Source organism: Macrotis lagotis, chromosome 1 (genome assembly GCF_037893015.1).
Source record: "Macrotis lagotis isolate mMagLag1 chromosome 1, bilby.v1.9.chrom.fasta, whole genome shotgun sequence".
NCBI classification, from domain to species: domain Eukaryota; kingdom Metazoa; phylum Chordata; class Mammalia; order Peramelemorphia; family Peramelidae; genus Macrotis; species Macrotis lagotis.
Genome location: NC_133658.1, coordinates 539,439,955 through 539,459,728, shown reverse-complemented (window position 1 = coordinate 539,459,728; position 19,774 = coordinate 539,439,955). Strand labels below are relative to the sequence as shown.

The 19,774-nt window shown below is 36.2% G+C and overlaps 1 protein-coding gene across 1 annotated transcript in view; it reads left to right on the top strand.

Moving 5' to 3' along the window:
* Positions 1–19,774, top strand: part of PHEX (phosphate regulating endopeptidase X-linked) — a 256,040-nt gene that overhangs the window by 120,419 nt on the left and 115,847 nt on the right. The window lies entirely within an intron of this gene.

Below are 19,774 nucleotides of genomic sequence, written 5' to 3'. Positions count from 1 at the left end.
TTTTCATTGAAAAGATGTTTAGGAAGCCTGTTATAGTCTGAATTATAAGTCCATTGAGTTGCAAGCAAAAAAGATAATGAAGTCTTAACTAAATTTGTGTGAACAACAAATACTTGGTAGTTTGGGGAAGACTGAGGTGCAATGAAACACTATAAATTATTATAAAATCAACAAAATGTTCTTTTTACTATGTTTTCTGGCACCTTGCTCTCTTCATGATCTAAGTTTAAAACCAAAGATTTCTACCTTACAAATAATCAACATAATAGATATTCTTCTCTATTTAGATGTCAAAACAGTGTTTTGGCAAAATACCTGTTAGTAAATAGAAATATTTATTAAATAGTATTCAATATTTAATAAATATAGTATCATTTATTTATTATATTTAGTAAATATGGTATCATTTATTTATAATATTTTGATATTTAATAAATATTTATACTTGTTCAGTTGTTATCAGTTGTATTTGACTCTTTGTGACCCTTTTTGGGGTTCATATTTACCTCATTTGGGTAAAGATATTGGAGTAGTTTGTTATCTCCTTTTCTGGGTCATTTTATAGATGAAGAAACTGAGGCTAATAAGGTTACTTGACTTGTCCATGGTCACATAGCTAGTAAGTGTCTGAGGCCTGATTTGAACCCAGGAAGATGAGTTTTTCTGACTTTAAGTCTTACACTCTATCTACTATGCCAACTGGCTGCCCAAAATGACAGATTTTTAGGAAATAGTAAATAGGAGGAGAATGTATTAGTGTATCATGGTTACAGCTTTCATGATGAATTCTGAACAGGACCATGGAAGAAAAAATATTTGCAAGAGCATCTTTTGGAATCAGGAAGAACTAGTTCAGTGTCCATTCTGACAGTTAGCTATGTGACCTTTTAATAAATTACTTAACTACTTTACTTTATGATATATCCTGGAATTTAAATAGTTTCAAGATGTAGATAGGTTGCAGTCTGCCCTAGTGAAGGGAATTCCTGCATTAGGAATCTCTTTGAATACAAAAATCACAATTCCTTTCTGTATTTATAGATCTTTGGCAGCAAGAATTAAATTTCAAAAGTATGAATTATTAAGGATGTTTTTCTTAGTTACATGAAAATTCCTTCTGTGTCTTTTCCACATCTCAAGATTAGATATTATTAGGTGATAGGTGGTGCACTGATCTGAGTTTGGAGTCTAGAAGACCTGAATTCAATTTCTGATGCAGATCATGACTAGCTTTGTGACCTGGGGAATTTATATAATATCTCTCAGTTTCAGTTTCCATGTCTATAAAATGAAGATAAGAGTAGCACCTGTACAGTTCTTGAAAGGGTAAATGATAAAAAGAAAACCATAGGTTCTTATATAAGTACAATATATGAATACTAACTATAATTCACATTATTTTACAACTTAAAATAAATTCATTCCTTATCTTCACACTTTTTTTTGTCATTTAGAGACTAGCATGGAAGCTGCACATTCACTTATTTTGCTACATGATTGGGCAACTAGGTGGTGCAGTGAATAGAGTACTGGCTCTGTGATCAGGAAGCCCTGAGTTCAAATTCAACTTCAGACATTTACTAGAAAAGTAAACCTGGGCAAGTCACTTAACCCTGCTTAACCCTGTTTCCTCATCTTTAAAAAAGATGGAGAAAGGAAATAGCAAAAGTCATATACAACAGGGGAAAAATAAAGACAGAATAACAATAGTATTTTCAGCTGCATCAGCTGGATTATCAGAGTAGTGGCTTCTCAGACTTTCTGGCTTCTTATAGTCCTCACCCAGTAACTGCCTGGAGGCCCTGTTCAAAATCTTTAAGATGCTCCAATTAAATAAGGAAGCATTAACTTGGGCTACACTGATTCAGAATTCATGGTGTTTTGACTGGGGCTTGATGATGTATGCCTTTGTTCTCCCCCTGAAGAAAGGCCAGGCTAAGCTAATTAATAGTATAAGACTACAAGGCAGAGTGTTTTCTTTTTTCCCCCTCTTTAATTAGATTAAACTTCAAGCATTACATTTCTACATATTTGCAAATTATCAATTAAAAACAAATAAAAAATGTCTTATTTGTTTTCTAAAGTAGACCAGGTAAACCTTAACCCTTCATTCAACCAGTAACTTTTGTTCCGTTAATTCAATTTATCACATTCCTGGAAAGCTGAAGAGCTTTTAAAAAATTCTATAATACAGACTGTCTACAAATTGCTTCTGAATTAATCATGCTTAGTAAGAAAAACTGAAAAAAAACCCCAATTTAACAAAAAAAGCAAGATATTATTCTAATTAGGACTTTACAGCCCCTGTAACAGGGCTTATGGGCAACTTCTTTTATTTTCTCGATATGAAAATCTATCTAGGTATTGTTGTTCATTTGTGTTTGACTCTTCATGATCTTTCTTCTTAGCAAAGATAATGGAATGGTTTGTCATTTCCTTCTCTAGATCATTTTACAGATGAAGAAACTGAAGCAAACAGGGTAAAATGCCCAGGGTCATACAGCTAGTAAGTGTCTGAGGCCACATTTGAACTCAGGAATATTCATCTTCCTGAATCCAGGTCGGGCACTTTGTCTACTATGTCTCTTAGTTGTAATAAAGGATCATGGAGGAAAGGTAGGTTTAGAGATGGGACAAGGTGGTGGAGTGGATATCTAGAGTTCCTAGACTAGATTCACAAAGACTTGAGTTCAAATGTGTTCTCAGACTCTTTCTAGTGTAGTCCTGGGGATGTAATCCAGTTTGCCTCAGTTTCCTCATCTGTTAAATGATCTGGAGAAGAAAACGGCAAAGTCACTCCAGTATCTTTGCCAAGAAAACCATGGAGTTAGGAAGAGTTAGACAGGAATGAAAAACTACCAAGATAAGAGAGTGTTAAAGTAACTTGCTTAGGGTCACATTACTAATAAATATCTGATGCCTGATTTGAAATCAGGACTTTCTGACTCCTGATCAAGTGATTTCTTCATCATACTATCTGGCTGCTCTCTTCCTTCTCCCTTCACTTTGCTGATTTCCTTTATCAAATGCTGTAACATATAAAAAGCACTCTATAAGTAGGGACAGCTACGTGGTACAATCACCAATTCTGGAGTCAGAAGAACTGGAGTTCAAATTTGACCTCAGACACCTACTAGCTGTGAACCTAGTCAATTCACTTAACCCCTCTTACCTCTGGGAAAAAAAAGAAATGTTATATAAATGCTGGCTTGCTATCATTATTATTCATGGTGGGGCTGGCACAAAACAACCTTTGCATAACACTGTTCATTGGAGGGTTTGGGGAGCTCTAGTATATCACCTGCCCTTGCAACCTTTACCTGCTGGTGTCACAGGTCAAGAAGAAGAGGGTAGGAGAAATTTGTTTTGAGTTCATAGTGGCAAGCACATTTCCCTCTTGATGCTGCTGCAGTTTGGCATCATTTTGGCATCTGCCTGCAATGGGAAATACTTAACCTCCCTCTTCCTAGGAAGTCAGCCCCAGCTGCTTATTAGGGTTTTCTAGCTTGCTCTGCCCAGATTACAGGATCATAGGCTTAGAGCTGGAAAGGACCAAAGAGGTCCTTTAGCCCAAACCCTCATTTTTCACATCATGGGGTGGCTCAGAGAATTCCTTCATCACTCTGGCCAACCACCTATCACATGACTTGCATTGAAGGGACTCAGAGCTCTGTTGTTCATGAGCCAATACCCTTTGGTTAAAATAATCAATGCATCTTGAGAAAGGAAATGACACTTCATTTCTTCCTCTTTATTGCTCTTCTTCTGGTAGAATCTTGTACCTTCCAGACTTGCAGTTTGATCCTTTTCCACATTGGCAACAAAAAGACCATCCTCGTGTTGCAGTTTGTTGTTTTTAATTGATTAGTTGTGTCTAACTCTTTGGGACCCTATTCAAGATTTTATTGGCAAAGATACTGGAGTGGTTTGCCATTTTCTTCTCCAGCCCATTTTATAGATGAGAAACTAAGGCAAACAGGGTTAGGTGACTCGCCCAGGGTCACATAGTAAGACCACATTTGAACTCAGATCTTCCCAATTCTGGGTCTAGAGCTCTATCCACCGAACCACCTTGCTGTCTGGGTAGGAGGAGGGGACAAGAACTATGCATTATTTATGTGAATGTAATTGTTTCAGGATTAGTGGTTGAAAATTCTTTCAATATTTTATCTTTGAATAGCCAAGGCAGAAGAGATGTGGTATTTGGCATGTTATCCATTTTAAAAATCTCTATTATCAGGAAATTTTACCTTGTATCAAGAAAAAAATCTCTTGTTAAGTTTAAACAAATTTCAAAACTTTATTTCAGATCTTTGAAGAAAGAAAAAGTTTTATGTCCATCTTGACAATTCTTGAATATTCAAGATAGATTCAATATAAATCTTGAGTAATACAGAAGCAACTAACGATTCATTACCTGGACTTTTAGGTAGAGCCAGAGAAGACTTGGCCAATAGCCAGACAGAGATTGGTTTGATAAGGATTTGTTTAAAAGAACATTTTTAAGGTATATAGCACATGTGAAACCTAGTCTTTTAAAGTATTCATATCTTCTGTCTTTGTGTCCAGAATGATGATCCTAAACTCTCTGCAGGATTTTTTTTTTAAGGTTTTTGCAAGGCAAATGGGGTTAAGTGGCTTGCCCGAGGCCACACAGCTAGGTAATTATTAAGTGTATGAGACCGGATTTGAACCCAGGTACTCCTGACTTCAGGGCCGGTGCTTTATCCACTGCGCCACCTAGCCACCCCTCTCCAGGATCTTTCAAATAGACACTCAGTAATTGTACAAATATAAGTCACAGTTCCCCCACATATTTGGTCTATATAAAATCTAAGTGAATCTTTTAAATATTTTATTGTTGTTCAGTTGTTTTCAGTCACATCTGACTATTCTTGACATTAACTTGGAGTTTTCTTGGCAAAGATACTGGAGTAGTTTTCTATTTCCTTTTTCAATTCATTTGTCAGATGAAAAAACTGAGACAAACCGGGTTAAGTGCCTTGTTTAAGCTCACATAGCTAGTAAGTGTCTGAGGCCAGATTTTAAGTCAGGAAGATGAGTCTCTCTGTCTCCAGGCTTGGCACTCTATCCATTGTGCCAACCAGCCTTTACAATTCTAATTATAATATTACTAAAAGAATAGCTAACTTAGTGAAAACATACTGATGATTCCATAAAAATGGAGGAAACTAAATTTAAAAAATTTTCTTATTAAATTAATTTTAACATAGTAATTTTGTGTCTTTTTAAAAAACATAAACATACACTATTCCTTTCAGAGAGAGCTCAATCAAGGGGTCAAGTTTCTGTTTGGGAGGGGCCTACAGTTAGATCAATTCAGCATATTTAATATATGGTACTCATTAATGGCAGAAAAGTAAATATATTGTAAAAAGATTTTTAAACAGACATTGAAATTAAAATGGGAAAGGATTTCTGCTTTAACCAAAATTCAATTAATCATAATATACATTCTTTGAATATTTAATAAATTGTGGTCTCACTATATTAAATGATTCCTTCATTCTTCCACTAAATATTATATCCTTCTCAAATACTTGCCTTTCATCATGAGTTTCTCTTCTGAATCCCTATAAATATCTGTGAGTTTCTTCAACTGGTTTCAGTTGCATGATAGCTAGTATTCATAGATCATTTTAAAGTTTGTGAAAGTTATATTTTTTCCTCATCTTATCCTCACAACAACTTTGGGAGGCTCTTGTTCAAAGGAGAAAACTGAGACAGTTATTGTTTAAGTGACCTGTCCAGAATCATACAGGCAATAAATTCTGAGACAGATTTGAACTCAGGTTATCCCAATTCCAGGTCCCACACTCTGTGCTCTGGGCTACCAAGATAATTTCTGAGGCCTTAAAAAAAAGAATTTTACTCGATAAATTAGTATTAGAGCATTTTAGAGTAAGAGAGACTTTTGAGGTAAATTAATCTAATTTATTCATTTTACAGATGAAGAAACTAAGAGCCAGGGCAATGAAGTGATTTAGAGCAAGGAAATATAGCTAGTTAGTGGTAGCCCTGATTTTCTGACTCTCACCCTGACGGTCTTCCCCAAAACAACACACTACTGGCCCTTCTTTATTCAATGCTCTTTTATTGTGGATGAATAATTTTCCTGCTGCTTCCAGCAGGATAATAAAATTAAAGAGGAAAAATGTATAACTTTTAGTTAAGCTAAATTTGAATGAGATTGCAAATTGTCTAGCTCACTGTGCTAATGCCTCATTCATTCTGTTTTCCCTTCTCTTATGAAAAAAGATGTGGCTTTGAATCTCCTTTTCTACTGTGGATGACCTGATATCTCTTCTTTGCCTTTTCCTTATGGCTCTGCATGAGCAATAAGTCTCCTGCCAGAACACATTTCTCCTTGTACCCTATGCTGCAGCAGCTGTTGCAGAAAAACTAAATGCCCACCAGGGTCCAATTGCGGTGGTGGAGTTTGAACTTGCAACCTCCAAGCACAAGGAGTTCACCTCATTAGGGCTTGAAGATAATTGAGTTGCTGTTCTGTCATCAATATCCTTTAAGTTGTCCTACTCCCTGGGATGCAATTTCCTTCAGTTGTTGCCTATCTGAGGGGTGCCTATAAAGCAATGAGATGGATTCCATAAGCCACATGTGAAAACCAGTTTTTATTACTTTATAGCCTGGGCTATAAAGGCTATCTTTCATCTTTTGAAGATTCTGTTCAATTCAGCAAACAGTTATTAAGGGCCTGCTATGGATGAGGCTGAGAGGTAGTCTAACATACTAAATTGAACTGATCAAAAAGGTCTGGGTTCAAGTTTAGTGTCTGATACATTGTGACTGTGAAACCACGGCAGGCCACATAACTTCTCTGTGGTTTGAGAAACTCTCTAAGACTTTGTTCTCATCAGATGCCATTCTGCATGGAGAGAGCGAATTTCTGTCCTGTGAGTTCCCCTTATTGATGAAATTACAGACCCAGACCCTCTCTCTTTCCTTCCCCAAATTCATCAGACAGTTTGCTTGTTATTGGGTATAAAAAGATTTTTAAAAAGACCCTGACTTTGACACTAGGAGCTTATATTCTAATAGGGGAGGAAGGATATTCTATATGTTCAACAAAGTATTATGGAAAGTAAGGTAAAGGAATGATGGAAATTGCTATAAGAAATCATTTTAAAATTATAAGGGATGAGGAAAAGATGATGCTACCTGCTAAGATTGCTATTTGTGTTATGGATGTGACTGGAAAAACAAAGACATGAGTAGTTCCTCTCTGTGTGTGAGACATCCCACAGAAAGGGGCTGAAGTCACCATATGTAACTGTCTTTGAGAACAATCACAGTTTTAACTGCAGGCATCCCTCCCCCTCCAAGTACTACATAACAGCTAAGTGTCTGTTGATTGTTTTGCTGGGAGATTTGGCCTATAGACTATTGTGAAACTTGTGAGACAGAAATCACACCTGGTTTTTTGAGCAATTTCGTGAGCATCTCTTATGAACCATATTATTGTTAGTCAGTAGTGTCCAGTTCTTTGTGACCCTGTGGACCATAGCACTCCAACACTGTCCCTGAGGTTTTCTTGGCAAAGATACTGGGATGGTTTTCTATTTCCTTCTCTAGTGGATAAAGGCAAATAGAAGATGAATAAAAGACTTGCCCCAGTTACAAAGCTAATAAATATCTGAGTCTAGATTTGAACTCAGTTCTTTCTAACTCCAGGGCTACCACTCAAAAGTCTCTGAATTCCCTTCTGGATAGCTCTGATTATCAGAAAATTTTTCTTTACTTCAAGTCAATTCTTCCTTGTTGCAATTTCTACTATAGCTCCTAGATCTTCCCTCTGGGGGAAAATTGTTGTTGCCGTCTGACTCCTAGTGTCCCAATTTGAGGTTTTATTGGCAAAAATACTGGAGTGGTTTACTATTTCTTTCTCCTGTTCATTGTACAGATGAGGAAACTGAGGCAAACAAGGTAGGTGATTTGCCCAGGGCCACACTTCTCTTGTTTCTGAGGCTGGATTTGGACTTAAGGCTTCCTGACTCCAGGTCCAACTCTTTATCAATTGAGCCACCTAGCTACCTCCATACTTATTACCACCTGCCATGCTTATTATTAAATGACAGGAAAGGGTCTAAAACAAGTGGGTGCTAGACTGCATCCAGGCTTCCAGCATTCAAGTAATGCGTATTCTGATAGATTGCCAGTTTTTTTAATTTTGGTTTTTGCAAGGCAATGTGGTTAAAAGACTTGCCCAAAGTCACACAGCTAAGTAATTAAGAGTCTGAGGCTGGATATGAACTCAGGTCCTCCTGACTCCAGTGTCGGTGTTCTATCCACTGTGTCACCTAGCTGCTGCTCAAAAGGCTATTGATGAATAGTCAGCTTTAGAACAGTCAGGTTGCTCCCTCAGATAAGTTAGAGGTTGTACCTGTAAACTTTTGGGGGGGGGAAGGGAAGGAAGGAGTGGGGAAGCAAGTAACACTTGAAGGATGCAGCTGAAGTAATTCAGCCTGCTCTCCATTCCAATGGTATATCATCCTTGGTCTGTCTTACAATAAATTCAGTAAGCATTTGTTGGGGCAGCAAGATGGTGCAATGGTCATGAAATCTTTTTCATGAGTTCAAATCTGGCTTCAGACACTTACTAGCTATGTGACCCTGAGCAAATCACTTAACCCCGTTTGCCTCAGTTTCCTTATCCTTAAAATGAGCTGGAGAAGGAAATTTCAAACCCCAAGTGGGGTCCTAAAGAGCCTGACATACTGAAAAGATGCATCCAAATAACAAATAAGCATTTGTTAAACACCTATCCAGGCAATGTCAAAGGCAAAAACAAGTCTCAGCCCTCAGGGATTTTATATTCTAAATTAGAAGTGAGATGGGAAGTAACTTTATTCACTAAGAATACACACACACACACACACACACACAAACATATGTAGACACTTTCCTCCTTTTAGGCAGAAAGGAGTTATCATTTTGTGTCAAGTCCAGGTTTACAATTATTGATAGGTCAAATCCTGTTACAACAAATAGTATTAAAATAAAAAATATCTACACAAGGATTTTTATTAGCTTGTTCGTTTTAAGCAGTGTTTGTAACAAAAATGAAATTCATTTTGCACCTATTTATAAGGCACTTTGTTCATCACAATTCCTCAGTGTTGAATAAGAAATGGGCCTTTATTTACTCTTCTCTGTCAGTACCAGAGAAGCAGAAGCTTCTCCTTTTTTGTTTAAATTCACAAAATCGAAATGATTTCACTCTCTATAAATTAATTGTGCCTTACATCATCGGAGCCTTAAATACTTCTGTCCTATGGACTCATTCCTCACAGTAACTCATTCAAACTATTTCCTCTATCTTCAAGGACTCAACAATACCTCTGATCCCTACATTTATTAGCAGATGATTTAGATGTCATTGAAATGGCTGATGTAATCAAGGAGTGACCTCAATCACCTTTGTGGCTATAATCCTTAAAATCTCTCCACTTCAACATTCTTTCTTCCTTCCCTCTGGTAAGAAAGAAAGAAATGTTATGATTTTCTATGGCTAAATCCTCCACCTGAACTCTCTACATATAACCCATGCCCTTCTGCCTTCTTCAAGATCAACTCTAGCATTTATTTTTCTTTTCCCTATATCTTAAATCTCTCATTTAGTAATGCCTACTTTCAATTTGCCTATAAACATATTCAAGACACCCTAAAACTAAAAAACAAAAGTCTTTCTATGACTATCTTACCCCATTTAGCTACTTTTCATCTGTTTCTTCCCATCTGTGACCATACTTTTTGAAAAAGTTGTCTATATCTGATAACTTTTTCTCTTTACCACCCTTTTCTCTTTTCTAGCCCCTTGTACTATGGCTTCCATATTTATTGCTCTTCTGAAACTATTTAATTTGAGGTCACCAGTGTTGTCCAAATTCCCAAATCCAATTGTTTTTCTTCCCTCAGTTCTGATTCTTCTTGACCCCTGTGCAATATTTGACAGTGTCAATCATACTCTCCCACTGGACAATCTCACTCATTTTTCTTGGCTTCAGAGATACTTAACATCCTTTTCTTATTACTTGTCTTCCTCCTCCCTCTCTCCCTTCCTTCCTTCCTTCCTTCCTTCCTTCCTTCCTTCCTTCCTTCCTTCCTTCCTTCCTTCCTTCCTTCCTTCCTTCCTTCCTATTCCTTTTTTTCTTTCTTCTGTGTCTCCTCTTATGGTTCCTTAGTCTCTTACCATCTTACTACGACTGCTCCCCATATATTTATCCTTAGACCTATTTTCTTCTCTCTCTATTCTGTCATCTCTAACAATTATGTTTCAAACTCTGTCCATCCTTCTGACCTCCAGACCTGTATCTCTAAATACTATAGACAAGGTGGTACAATGAATAGTGTCCTGGACTTAGAATCAGGAAGACCTAAGTTCAAATCCAGTTTCATATACTTATTAGCTGTATGACCCTGGGCAAGTCAATTAAACTGTTTGCCTCAGCTTCCTTATCTATAAAATAGAGATAACAATGTCTACTTTCCAGGAGTGTGAGGATCAAATGAGATAATATTTATAAAGTGCTTGGCACATAGTAAGTACCATATAAATGTTAGCTATTATTGTTGCTATTGTTATCTTCATCTGCCTGTCCTGATGACACTTCAGACCCAACCTTCTAAAGCACTATATAAATGTTAGTCATTTCAAGGGAGCAGAACAGCTGAGGGTGAGCTTCTATGTCAGCAGTCTTTACAGTGGGCTAAATTCAATTTCATCCAAGTAAATGAGGATGTCTGAGAAAAAGTAAGGATTAAAATGGGAGGATAAAAAAATAGAGAAGATCTTCACTTAAAGAAACCCCCACAAACCTTTTTCATCACCAAGGACAGTAAGAATGCACTCTAATATCACAATCCTGTTTTTTTTAAAGAAGAGATAGAAATGTCCTTTTAAAAAAAAACCCTCAAAAACAGTCAAATTAGATCAAATATACATAGAGAAATTCTGTAGGGGAAGGATGGCTGTTAAGAGACTGTTTAGAGAGTGATTCATAAGGAAAGGAAGTTGACAGGGGAAGATACTAAAGGTATGAAGCCATTAACAATTTTTTTGACCAGGATAGTGACACGGTTTGACATGTATTAAGAAGATTATTTTGACAACCATGTGAAGGTTGGATTAGAAATTGGGGAGAGAGACTAAAGTCAGTTTAAGAGTTAATAGACTATTACAATGATCCAAGTGACCTGTGGTAAGGGCTTGAAGTGGTGTGAAGAAAGTGAATAGTGAAAAGAGGACAATGCAAGAGATATTTGGGGGATAATTTCAATAGAATTTGCAAATGAGTAGATATGGGTGGTGAAAGAGTTAAGGAAGACTCTAAGGCTTTGAACCTGGATGTCTTGAAAATGTTGATATTAGCAGTGGGATTGGATATTAGAGGTGGTTCTTAGTCTAATTCATTGCCACTTGTGTTGAAATACCTATATTTTAGGGAATATAATTTGCAATGTGAAGATGAAAAAATCATGATACTTTCATATGAATGATATTGTTTTTACATTTTCCTTCCTCTTCTTTATATCAAGTATGTGCAGTATATTCACGAATTCTTTTCACAGGAAGAGGGAACAGCATTTACTGGTACAGTATCTTTGTTAGGATAGTACAGAAATACAGGCCTTTGGGATCTAAGTTTATATTCTGAGATGCCAAGTATTAATTAGTTGCTCTGTCTACCCGCAAAAAAGAAAAGACAGTGTTTTTAATGGGAATAATCTGAACCAAGTCAAAATAAAAATAAAAAAATCCCCAACCTATCACCAATAAGTATAGCAATGTCACACAGGTACAAAAAAGGCTTGCACATCAATGGTGTCACCATGATTCCATATTAATACTTTAAGAACATATAATAAATTATAGATCAAGTCAGTCTAAACACAAATGAATGCTATTATCTTTGAAAAAAGTACAAGTAGGCTATGTACTTCAGGGCTGATGTGTAGAGAAGGGAAAATTGCCTAAGGGGAACTACAAATAAATAAAAATATATACAGCTCATCAGTGTTGAATCTTTGTTGAACAATTCAAAATATAATATTTCACCATCAGGGCTGCTCCTAATGAGAAAACTAGGATAGCTAGAGTTAAGTGCATATTTATATTTAGAATAACATTTAGCATCATGGGAAGCAGTGTTATAGTGGAAAACTAACCAGGCTGGGAAATGTGAGATGGTCCTTCTTCTGATAATAATTGTCTTTGTGAACTTAAGCATATTATTTAACCTCTTTCGGTCTCAGTTTCTTCAATTAGAAAATGAGAATATTGGATTAGATCACTAAGGTTCTTTTCAACTAGAACATTATGTGATGCTATGACCTTAGTATATAGCCAGAGTTTTCTGTTATTGAGTTTTCTGTTATTGTCTACTGAATGTCTCCTCTCCTTTGAAACAAATGATTAATCAGCACTATGTGCCCAGTGAGAGCGACATAAAGATCGGGGGGTGACCTTGGAATCTGGAAAACCTACATTCAAATTCATGACTAAGTCACTTAGTCACTCAGTACTCAAGAAAGTCTTAAAGACTATAGGTTTTTCCAAAGTACTAATGATAAAAAATCCTATTGGCCTCCAGAAAAAAAACAAAGCAATGAACTCTGCATATTGAAGCATACTTTTTCATTTTCCTTAATTTTCTTGCTTTTTTTTAAATAACATGGCTAATATGCAACTATGTTTTACGTGACTTCGTATAAATAAATTGCTTGCTTTCTCAATGGGTGGTGAAGGACTGAAAGGAGGGAGAAAATTTGGAACTCAAAACGTATTTTAAATAGCATTTTATTTTTTCCCAAATACATGTAAAGACAATTTTAATATTCATTTTTAAATAAAATTTTGAGTTCCAAATTTTCTTTGTCCTCTTTCCCTTTCTTCATCCCCACGATGGTAAACATTTTGCTATAGGTTGTATGTGTGCAATCATGTAAGATATATTTGCATAATAGTAATGTTATGAAAGTAGAAATAAAAGAAAAGGAGAAAAACTACCAAAAAATAAAAAAAGTAAAAATAGTATGCTTTGATCTACATTCAGACTTCATCAATTTTTTCTTTGGATTTGGACAGCATTTTCCATCATGAATCTTTTGTAATTGTCTTAGATCATTATATTGCTGAGAAGAACTAAGTCACTCATATTTGAGCTTTGCATAATGTAACTCAAAATGTTTTTAAAAATGAATGTTAAAAACAAACAAATAAGTTATAAAATTACTATAGCTCACCAATGAATTTTTTATCTGCATAGATGGAAAGTGTTTCTACATCAGTGGTTTCTTATACCAATGAAATCAAAGGTCCAGACCCATTTACCCTACCAAAAGACCCAGCACTTTATTAGTTATCATAGGTGGGGTGAGTACAAAGACATATATATATATATATATATATATATATATATATGTATATATATAATCTAACCTGAAGGAACTTACAAGATAGGAAAGGAAAAGTAACATTTGAAACAAAGACTAAGGAAGTGCTAGACTGTGTTTACTGATGAAAAAGGCTTTAGAAACTCAAACAAGGAAGAAATCAATATGATGGCTACAGTTAGAAGGTAACATGGGAGACATTGCATTTATTTCTGGTTTTGAAATTTAAGGGTTTGAATAATTGAGATAAGAGAGGTAAAGGAAATTATCCAGATTTTATTCTATATGCATGTTTGGAAAGGGGTGGCATAGGAAATGATGTGGAGGAGATAAGAGTGACTGGGAGGGCTAATAACAGCATCAGCAAAGGCAAGAACATTCTAGGGGATCTCTTTATAGCCCAGCTAGGTGATGGAACTAACAGTTTCCATATAGGCTAATTACATTATTAAACTCTAACTGCCTCAGGGAATATGAGTTCACTCATGTTTTAGCTGAAAGCATGTTATAAGGAACTTTATGTTATAATAAAATTATTTACTAGTAAAACAACAAAGAACCAAAGCATTCCTGGATAGATGTGGGAGTGATGGTTCTTGATGAAGCTATGGTGCGTGCTCACCTCTTCTCCACTAAAGGGGCCTCTCACTATTGGATCTATACATGGAGGTATACTAGATTAAGTCCCTGGAAAACTGTTTCTTTGATGAGCGGGATTAGTCTCTTTCTCTAATTCTGACTCTTCATATGTGTGCCCTATAGAAAATTACTAAGACTTAAGTTTGATTCCTATCTATGGATTCTTTCAAGAAGAAGTAAAAAGGCATTTGACTTATATTGTAAATCAGGTATTGGACAGCTATTTATGCTCTCCAATCACAAAAGAAATATTAAAAAGAGAAAAATCTCATAAGTGTGTATTTATATCAATCGAAAAACTTAAGAAGCCACAGGGACATAAATGCTACTATACTCTTAGACAGTTGAGATAAACTTCAGAAAATGAAGCAGTTTGCAGTACTGCTGAATAGGCATTTTACATTTACCTTGTTTCTGCACTTTTCAAACATTTCTTTCAAGGACTATGTCCTCAGGCAAGTCTGCCAGGCATAGAGCTCCTCTTTCTATCTGTGGTCCTCTCTTTTAATTCTGGAACCCCTCAAGGTGAGGATAATCAATGCTATCATTGAATGAGGAATCCAAGATATCTGACCTCATGAACAGGTCCTTCTAAGACTGGAAATGTCTTTCAGGATTGTTATCCAGTAAACACTTAGGAAAAAAATTCAACAAATGGCTAATATTTATATAGCACATCCTTGGCAAGCACTATGCAAGGGGCCTTACAAATATTGTAACACTTCATTCTCACAACAACTCTGGATGGTAGGTGCTATTAACATTACCATTTGACAATTAAAGAAATTGAGACAGGGGCAGCTGGGTGGTACAGTGGATAGAGTACCAGCCCTGGAGTCAGGAGGACCTGAGTTCAAATGTGGCCTCAGACACTTAATAATTACCTAGCTGTGTGATCTTGGGCAAGTCACTTAGCCCCATTGCCTTAAATAAATTAAAAAAAAGAAATTGAGACAAATAGAGAGTAAGAAACTTACCCAGGGTCACAAGCTGATAAATATCAGGTTTGAATTCAGGTCCTCCTGACTCCAGGTCCAGTGCTCTGCCTATTGTACCATCTAACTATATTTTAAATATATTTTTATTTATTTTGCTAAATATTTCTTAATTACCTGTAAAAATTTTTGACATTCATTTTTTAAAAATTTTGAGTCCAAATTCTCTGTCTGTCTTCTGTCTTTCTCTTACTCTTTAAGAAGAAGCGGGGCGGCTAGGTGGCATAGTGGATAAAGCACCGGCCCTGGAGTCAGGAGTACCTGGGTTCAAATCCGGTCTCAGACACCTAATAAATTACCTAGCTGTGTGGCTCTGGGCAAGCCACTTAAACCTATTTGCCTTGTCAAAACCTAAAAAAAAAAAGAAGGAAAGCAATATATGTATTTTATATATGATCATGCAAAACATATTTCCATGTCAGCCATTTTTACAAAAGAAGATACAGACAAACCCTAAAAGAAAATAAAGTATACTTCAGTCTACACTTAGAGTTCATTAGTTCTCTCTTGGGAGATGAGTAGCATTTTTCACCGTGAGTCCTTTGGAATTGTCCTGGATCACTGTCCTCATCACAGTAACTAAATCTTCTGACAATTGATCGTGCTTACAATATTGCTGTTACTATGTACAATGTTCTCTCGGTTATGTTCACTTCACTTTGTATTAGTTCATATAAGTCTTCCCACATTTTTCTGAAAGCATCCTGTTCTTCATTTCTAATCGCAAAATAGTATTCCATTATGATCATATACCACAACTTGTTCAGCTATTCCAAAATTGATACTGTGTAAATATTTTAGCTGCTGGATGTTATCAGCCATCATAATTCTGGGGTAAGAAAAGAGTACCAGTATTTTCCTCTTATCATTTCTGAGGGTAGATACAATAAGTCTGAACAGATGGCATGTAAGGGGGAGAGAGAGAGAGAGAGAGAGAGAGACAGACAGACAGACAGAGGGTTAAGTCACTCCATTTTTAAGTTCCACTGAGTTGGTCACTCCTTTTGGTATAGTGGACAGTCTTATTGGGTACAATTGTGGTGTAAACATCACAAATTGACAAGTCCTTCACAGGGAAGCACATGTTTCATAGAAAGTGGCCAAGATGTGGATTCAGTATTCCATGCATTGTTTTCTAACCAGAGTTGACAAGGAGAGATGGGACTGCTATTTATCTGAAATTATACTGGAGTTCCAAACTTATATAATCAGAGATATAATTAGGAGTTTTTGTACTTGGGTAGTCAGCAAGAATAAGGGCTTGTTATGTAGGTGAAATACCGACCTGATGGGGGAAGATGACAGACCTCAGGCTGTGTGTAATTGGGTGGGAAAACATGAAGGGGTAGGGAAGGATGTCAATCTAGTATGCTACTTGGTAGTATTCTATCTTAACAAATTATTCTTAATAATTAGGTGTTTGTGCTTACTTGCTGTTTTTGTGTTGCTGAAGGACTGAAAGTTCTGTCAGCACCATGGACAAAGCTTGAGTCTTTGCCCTAGTTATGACTCTTTTTATATTTTCTTTACAACTGCCAGCCAGATAACCACAACAGCTTTTCTTCTTTTACTCCCTGCAGCCACTTGTGTTTTCCTTTTGCCTTTTCTTCTTGACTACCATGACCTAGATTGGAATTTTGCAAAATGAAAAGTCTTTTCTCTCTCTTGGTGTTTCTCCTGTCACCATTTGTTGTCAGGCATCAAAAATATGATTCCAAGCAAATAGACTTCTAAGAAAGAGACTTAAATTCAAGAATAACTTTCTTTTCTATGAATACATTTATCTCTCTTAAAGAAGAGCAACAAAAATATGACATCTCAGAAAAAGGCAAGACAAGTTTAGATAAATTTTTAGTCCAAAATGAGTAGAAACTTCTCAACTATGTAGCAGATTTTATCTTGCTGACTCCTTACCAACTAGTTGTTATCACGAAACTTAAGCCAGATTTGAGGAAGATGCTGTTTGCAGATTAATTAAAAAGATTTTCTACCTAGAAACTTGTCAATAATGGGTCATACTGAGTAGTGGCAGTCTAAGGGGGCCAAGGCATGGATGAAAAATTTGACTGGAAATATATCCCTGATAATGAGGCAAATACAGAATAGGTTTTATATATTATAAGTGATAATTTTGGTTAATTAATATAGAAAAGTGGTACCTCTTGGTACTAAAAAGTCAGAGAGTAAAACTGAGACTGGAGTCTAGGGTGTTCAGGCCAAAATAGAGGGATTCAGTATTTTTAGATAGAGTTCCAAGAATTATATTTTGCAGAAGAGTACCCCTCATTTGGGTCTCAATTTTTTCCATGGATAAAAATGAGGAAATTGGAATAGATTATCTCTAAAGTCCTTTCAGCTGGTGGCACAGTATATTGAGCAGCAGGCCTGGAATCAGGACAACCTGAATTCAAATTCAGTCTCAGACACTTCTTAGCTATATGAACTTGGAGAAGTCATTGAACTCTGTTTCCTCAACTATAAAGTGGGCATAGAAATAGCACCTTTCTCACAGGGTTATAGAGATCAAATGAGATACACAACTTGTAAAAAGAACTTAGAAATATGCCTTCTCTCTTCTTTATTGTTCTAGATTTTAGGATTCTATGTGGCATCTAGTTATAGAACTAGGAGTACTCCTAGGCATTATAAAGAAAATGAGGGAACAAGAGAAAAGTGTAGTTTGTACAGGGAGAATGGGAACAGAATCTGGTGCAGGTCAGGTCATAAGATGAAGAAATTTTATATGATGGTAGATCCTTGGACAGGGACTATTTACCATCTTTCTTAGGTCAAACATCCTTTTGAGTGTGATTACAGAAGAGTTAGAAGATGTGTGCAAATCTTGTGAGTGATATAGAACCCTATAGATTAATGGTTTAGTAACTGAATTGCAATCAGAGGTCCTGGTCTTCTACTATGGTATTCTAATACCCTTGTTGTTTTTTGTTTTCCTTTTTCAGGAATCAGTCTTTTTTCTTTCCTCTCTGTTATATTTTTCCCTGGAGAACTGAGAGGTCCCTTTTTATTTCCAGAAAAGGAAAAATAAACACCAAACTCTTAAATCTTGAGTTTGAATGCTAGCTCTTACGTCCTTTGCTGACTTAGGGAAAGATAAATTTTCTGGGCCTCAGTTTCCTCCTCTGTAAAATATGTATGTTTCGGGGAATGAAATCACATTTAATATATCTTCTGGGTTCAAAATTCATTGAGTCTATAATACTCCCAATAGATAGCATGATGTGGAGGATAGACATTCCTGGGAATCAAGGAAACCTGACTTCAAGTCCTTCTTCTCATACACACTGTCTGTGTGATCCTGAGCAAGTCACATCATTTCTGAGTATCATTAATAAAATTTCAAGTGCAGATCTGCATGATAGAGAAATTTCCCTCTTCATAAGTTTCCTATATTATTGAAATCACATAATCTTTCCCCTCAAGAGGGGAATGTTTGGTTCTTTTATTATTATTTTTTCTATGAATATCTCTAAAACTCACTTCTGCTACATATAACCAGATTTACCATTTACAATCGATCCCCTTACTACAACTATTACAGAATTGAGGACGAATTAACTAGGATTTTTAAATTACAAGACTAAATTTTGTAGTAGAACAAGTCAAATTTTTGCCTTATTTCTCCACACGAATGATTTAAAAATCATCTATCTTGCTTTTTTGGTATGAAATATAAAGGCACAGGTGTACATGGAAGTCAGAATATTGCTTATCACAAGCATGGAATAGCATCTCTCCTGACTCCCTTGTTTATGTATATATAGCTAGCATCTTTTTCTCTTATTTTGCTTCCCTTCTTGAACTGGAGAGAGAAAAAGGACATATGTATTGGAGCATCAATTATTTGCTAAAAGTTTATTTTTAGGTCTTTTGGCAGAAATTTGGCAGAACTTCCTGACAGTCAGTTTTGGTTCAATTGTTGTAGAGAGACAGAGACAGGGACAGAGAGACACAGAGTGACAAAGAAACAAAATCAAAGAGACATAGAGACACAGAGAGAAAGAAAATAAAAGAGATAGAGAATGAAAGGGGAAAGAAAGGAAGGGGGGAGGGAGGGGGAGAGAGAGAGAGAGAGAGAGAGAGAGAGAGAGAGAGAGAGAGAGAGAGAGAGAGAGAGAGAGAGAGAGCGCAAGTGAGCGAGCAGAGAGGTGAAGTGAATGAGAATACAAGAACAAAGATACTAATAAACTAACTAGTTCACCCTAGGGATCAAACTTTAAAAGAACTGACTGGGGAACCCAGAGCAATTCTGATTCATGTGGGGTAAGTTTTCCCTCAGGGTTCCTTGTCTTTCTGCTTGGCCTTCTGTTAACTCTGGATCTTTTCAGTTCCAGTCATTTTTTTTTTCTGAAATATCCATCTCCCTGTTCACTTTTTGCTTTTTATTTTTCCCCTTCAGCCCTTACAGAAAATTGAAATGAGTTGTCAGAGCTAGATAGCCACAGGCAGATTTAGGTTACAAGGTAGGAACTATGGTAATTTCTCCATGTAATCTATTTATTGCTGGTCCTTGAAATAATTTGAGGAGGTAAATGCTGCAGTAACTGTAACCCTTTTCTAGTTATGCTTACATTGAGGAAGGGTCTTTCTTTGCAGTGTTTTCCTGGGACACAGTCCAAGTCTAGGTACAAAGAAGATTCTCTCTCTTATTTTAATCAATCTGTGTCTTCTTAAAATGGGGCATAGCC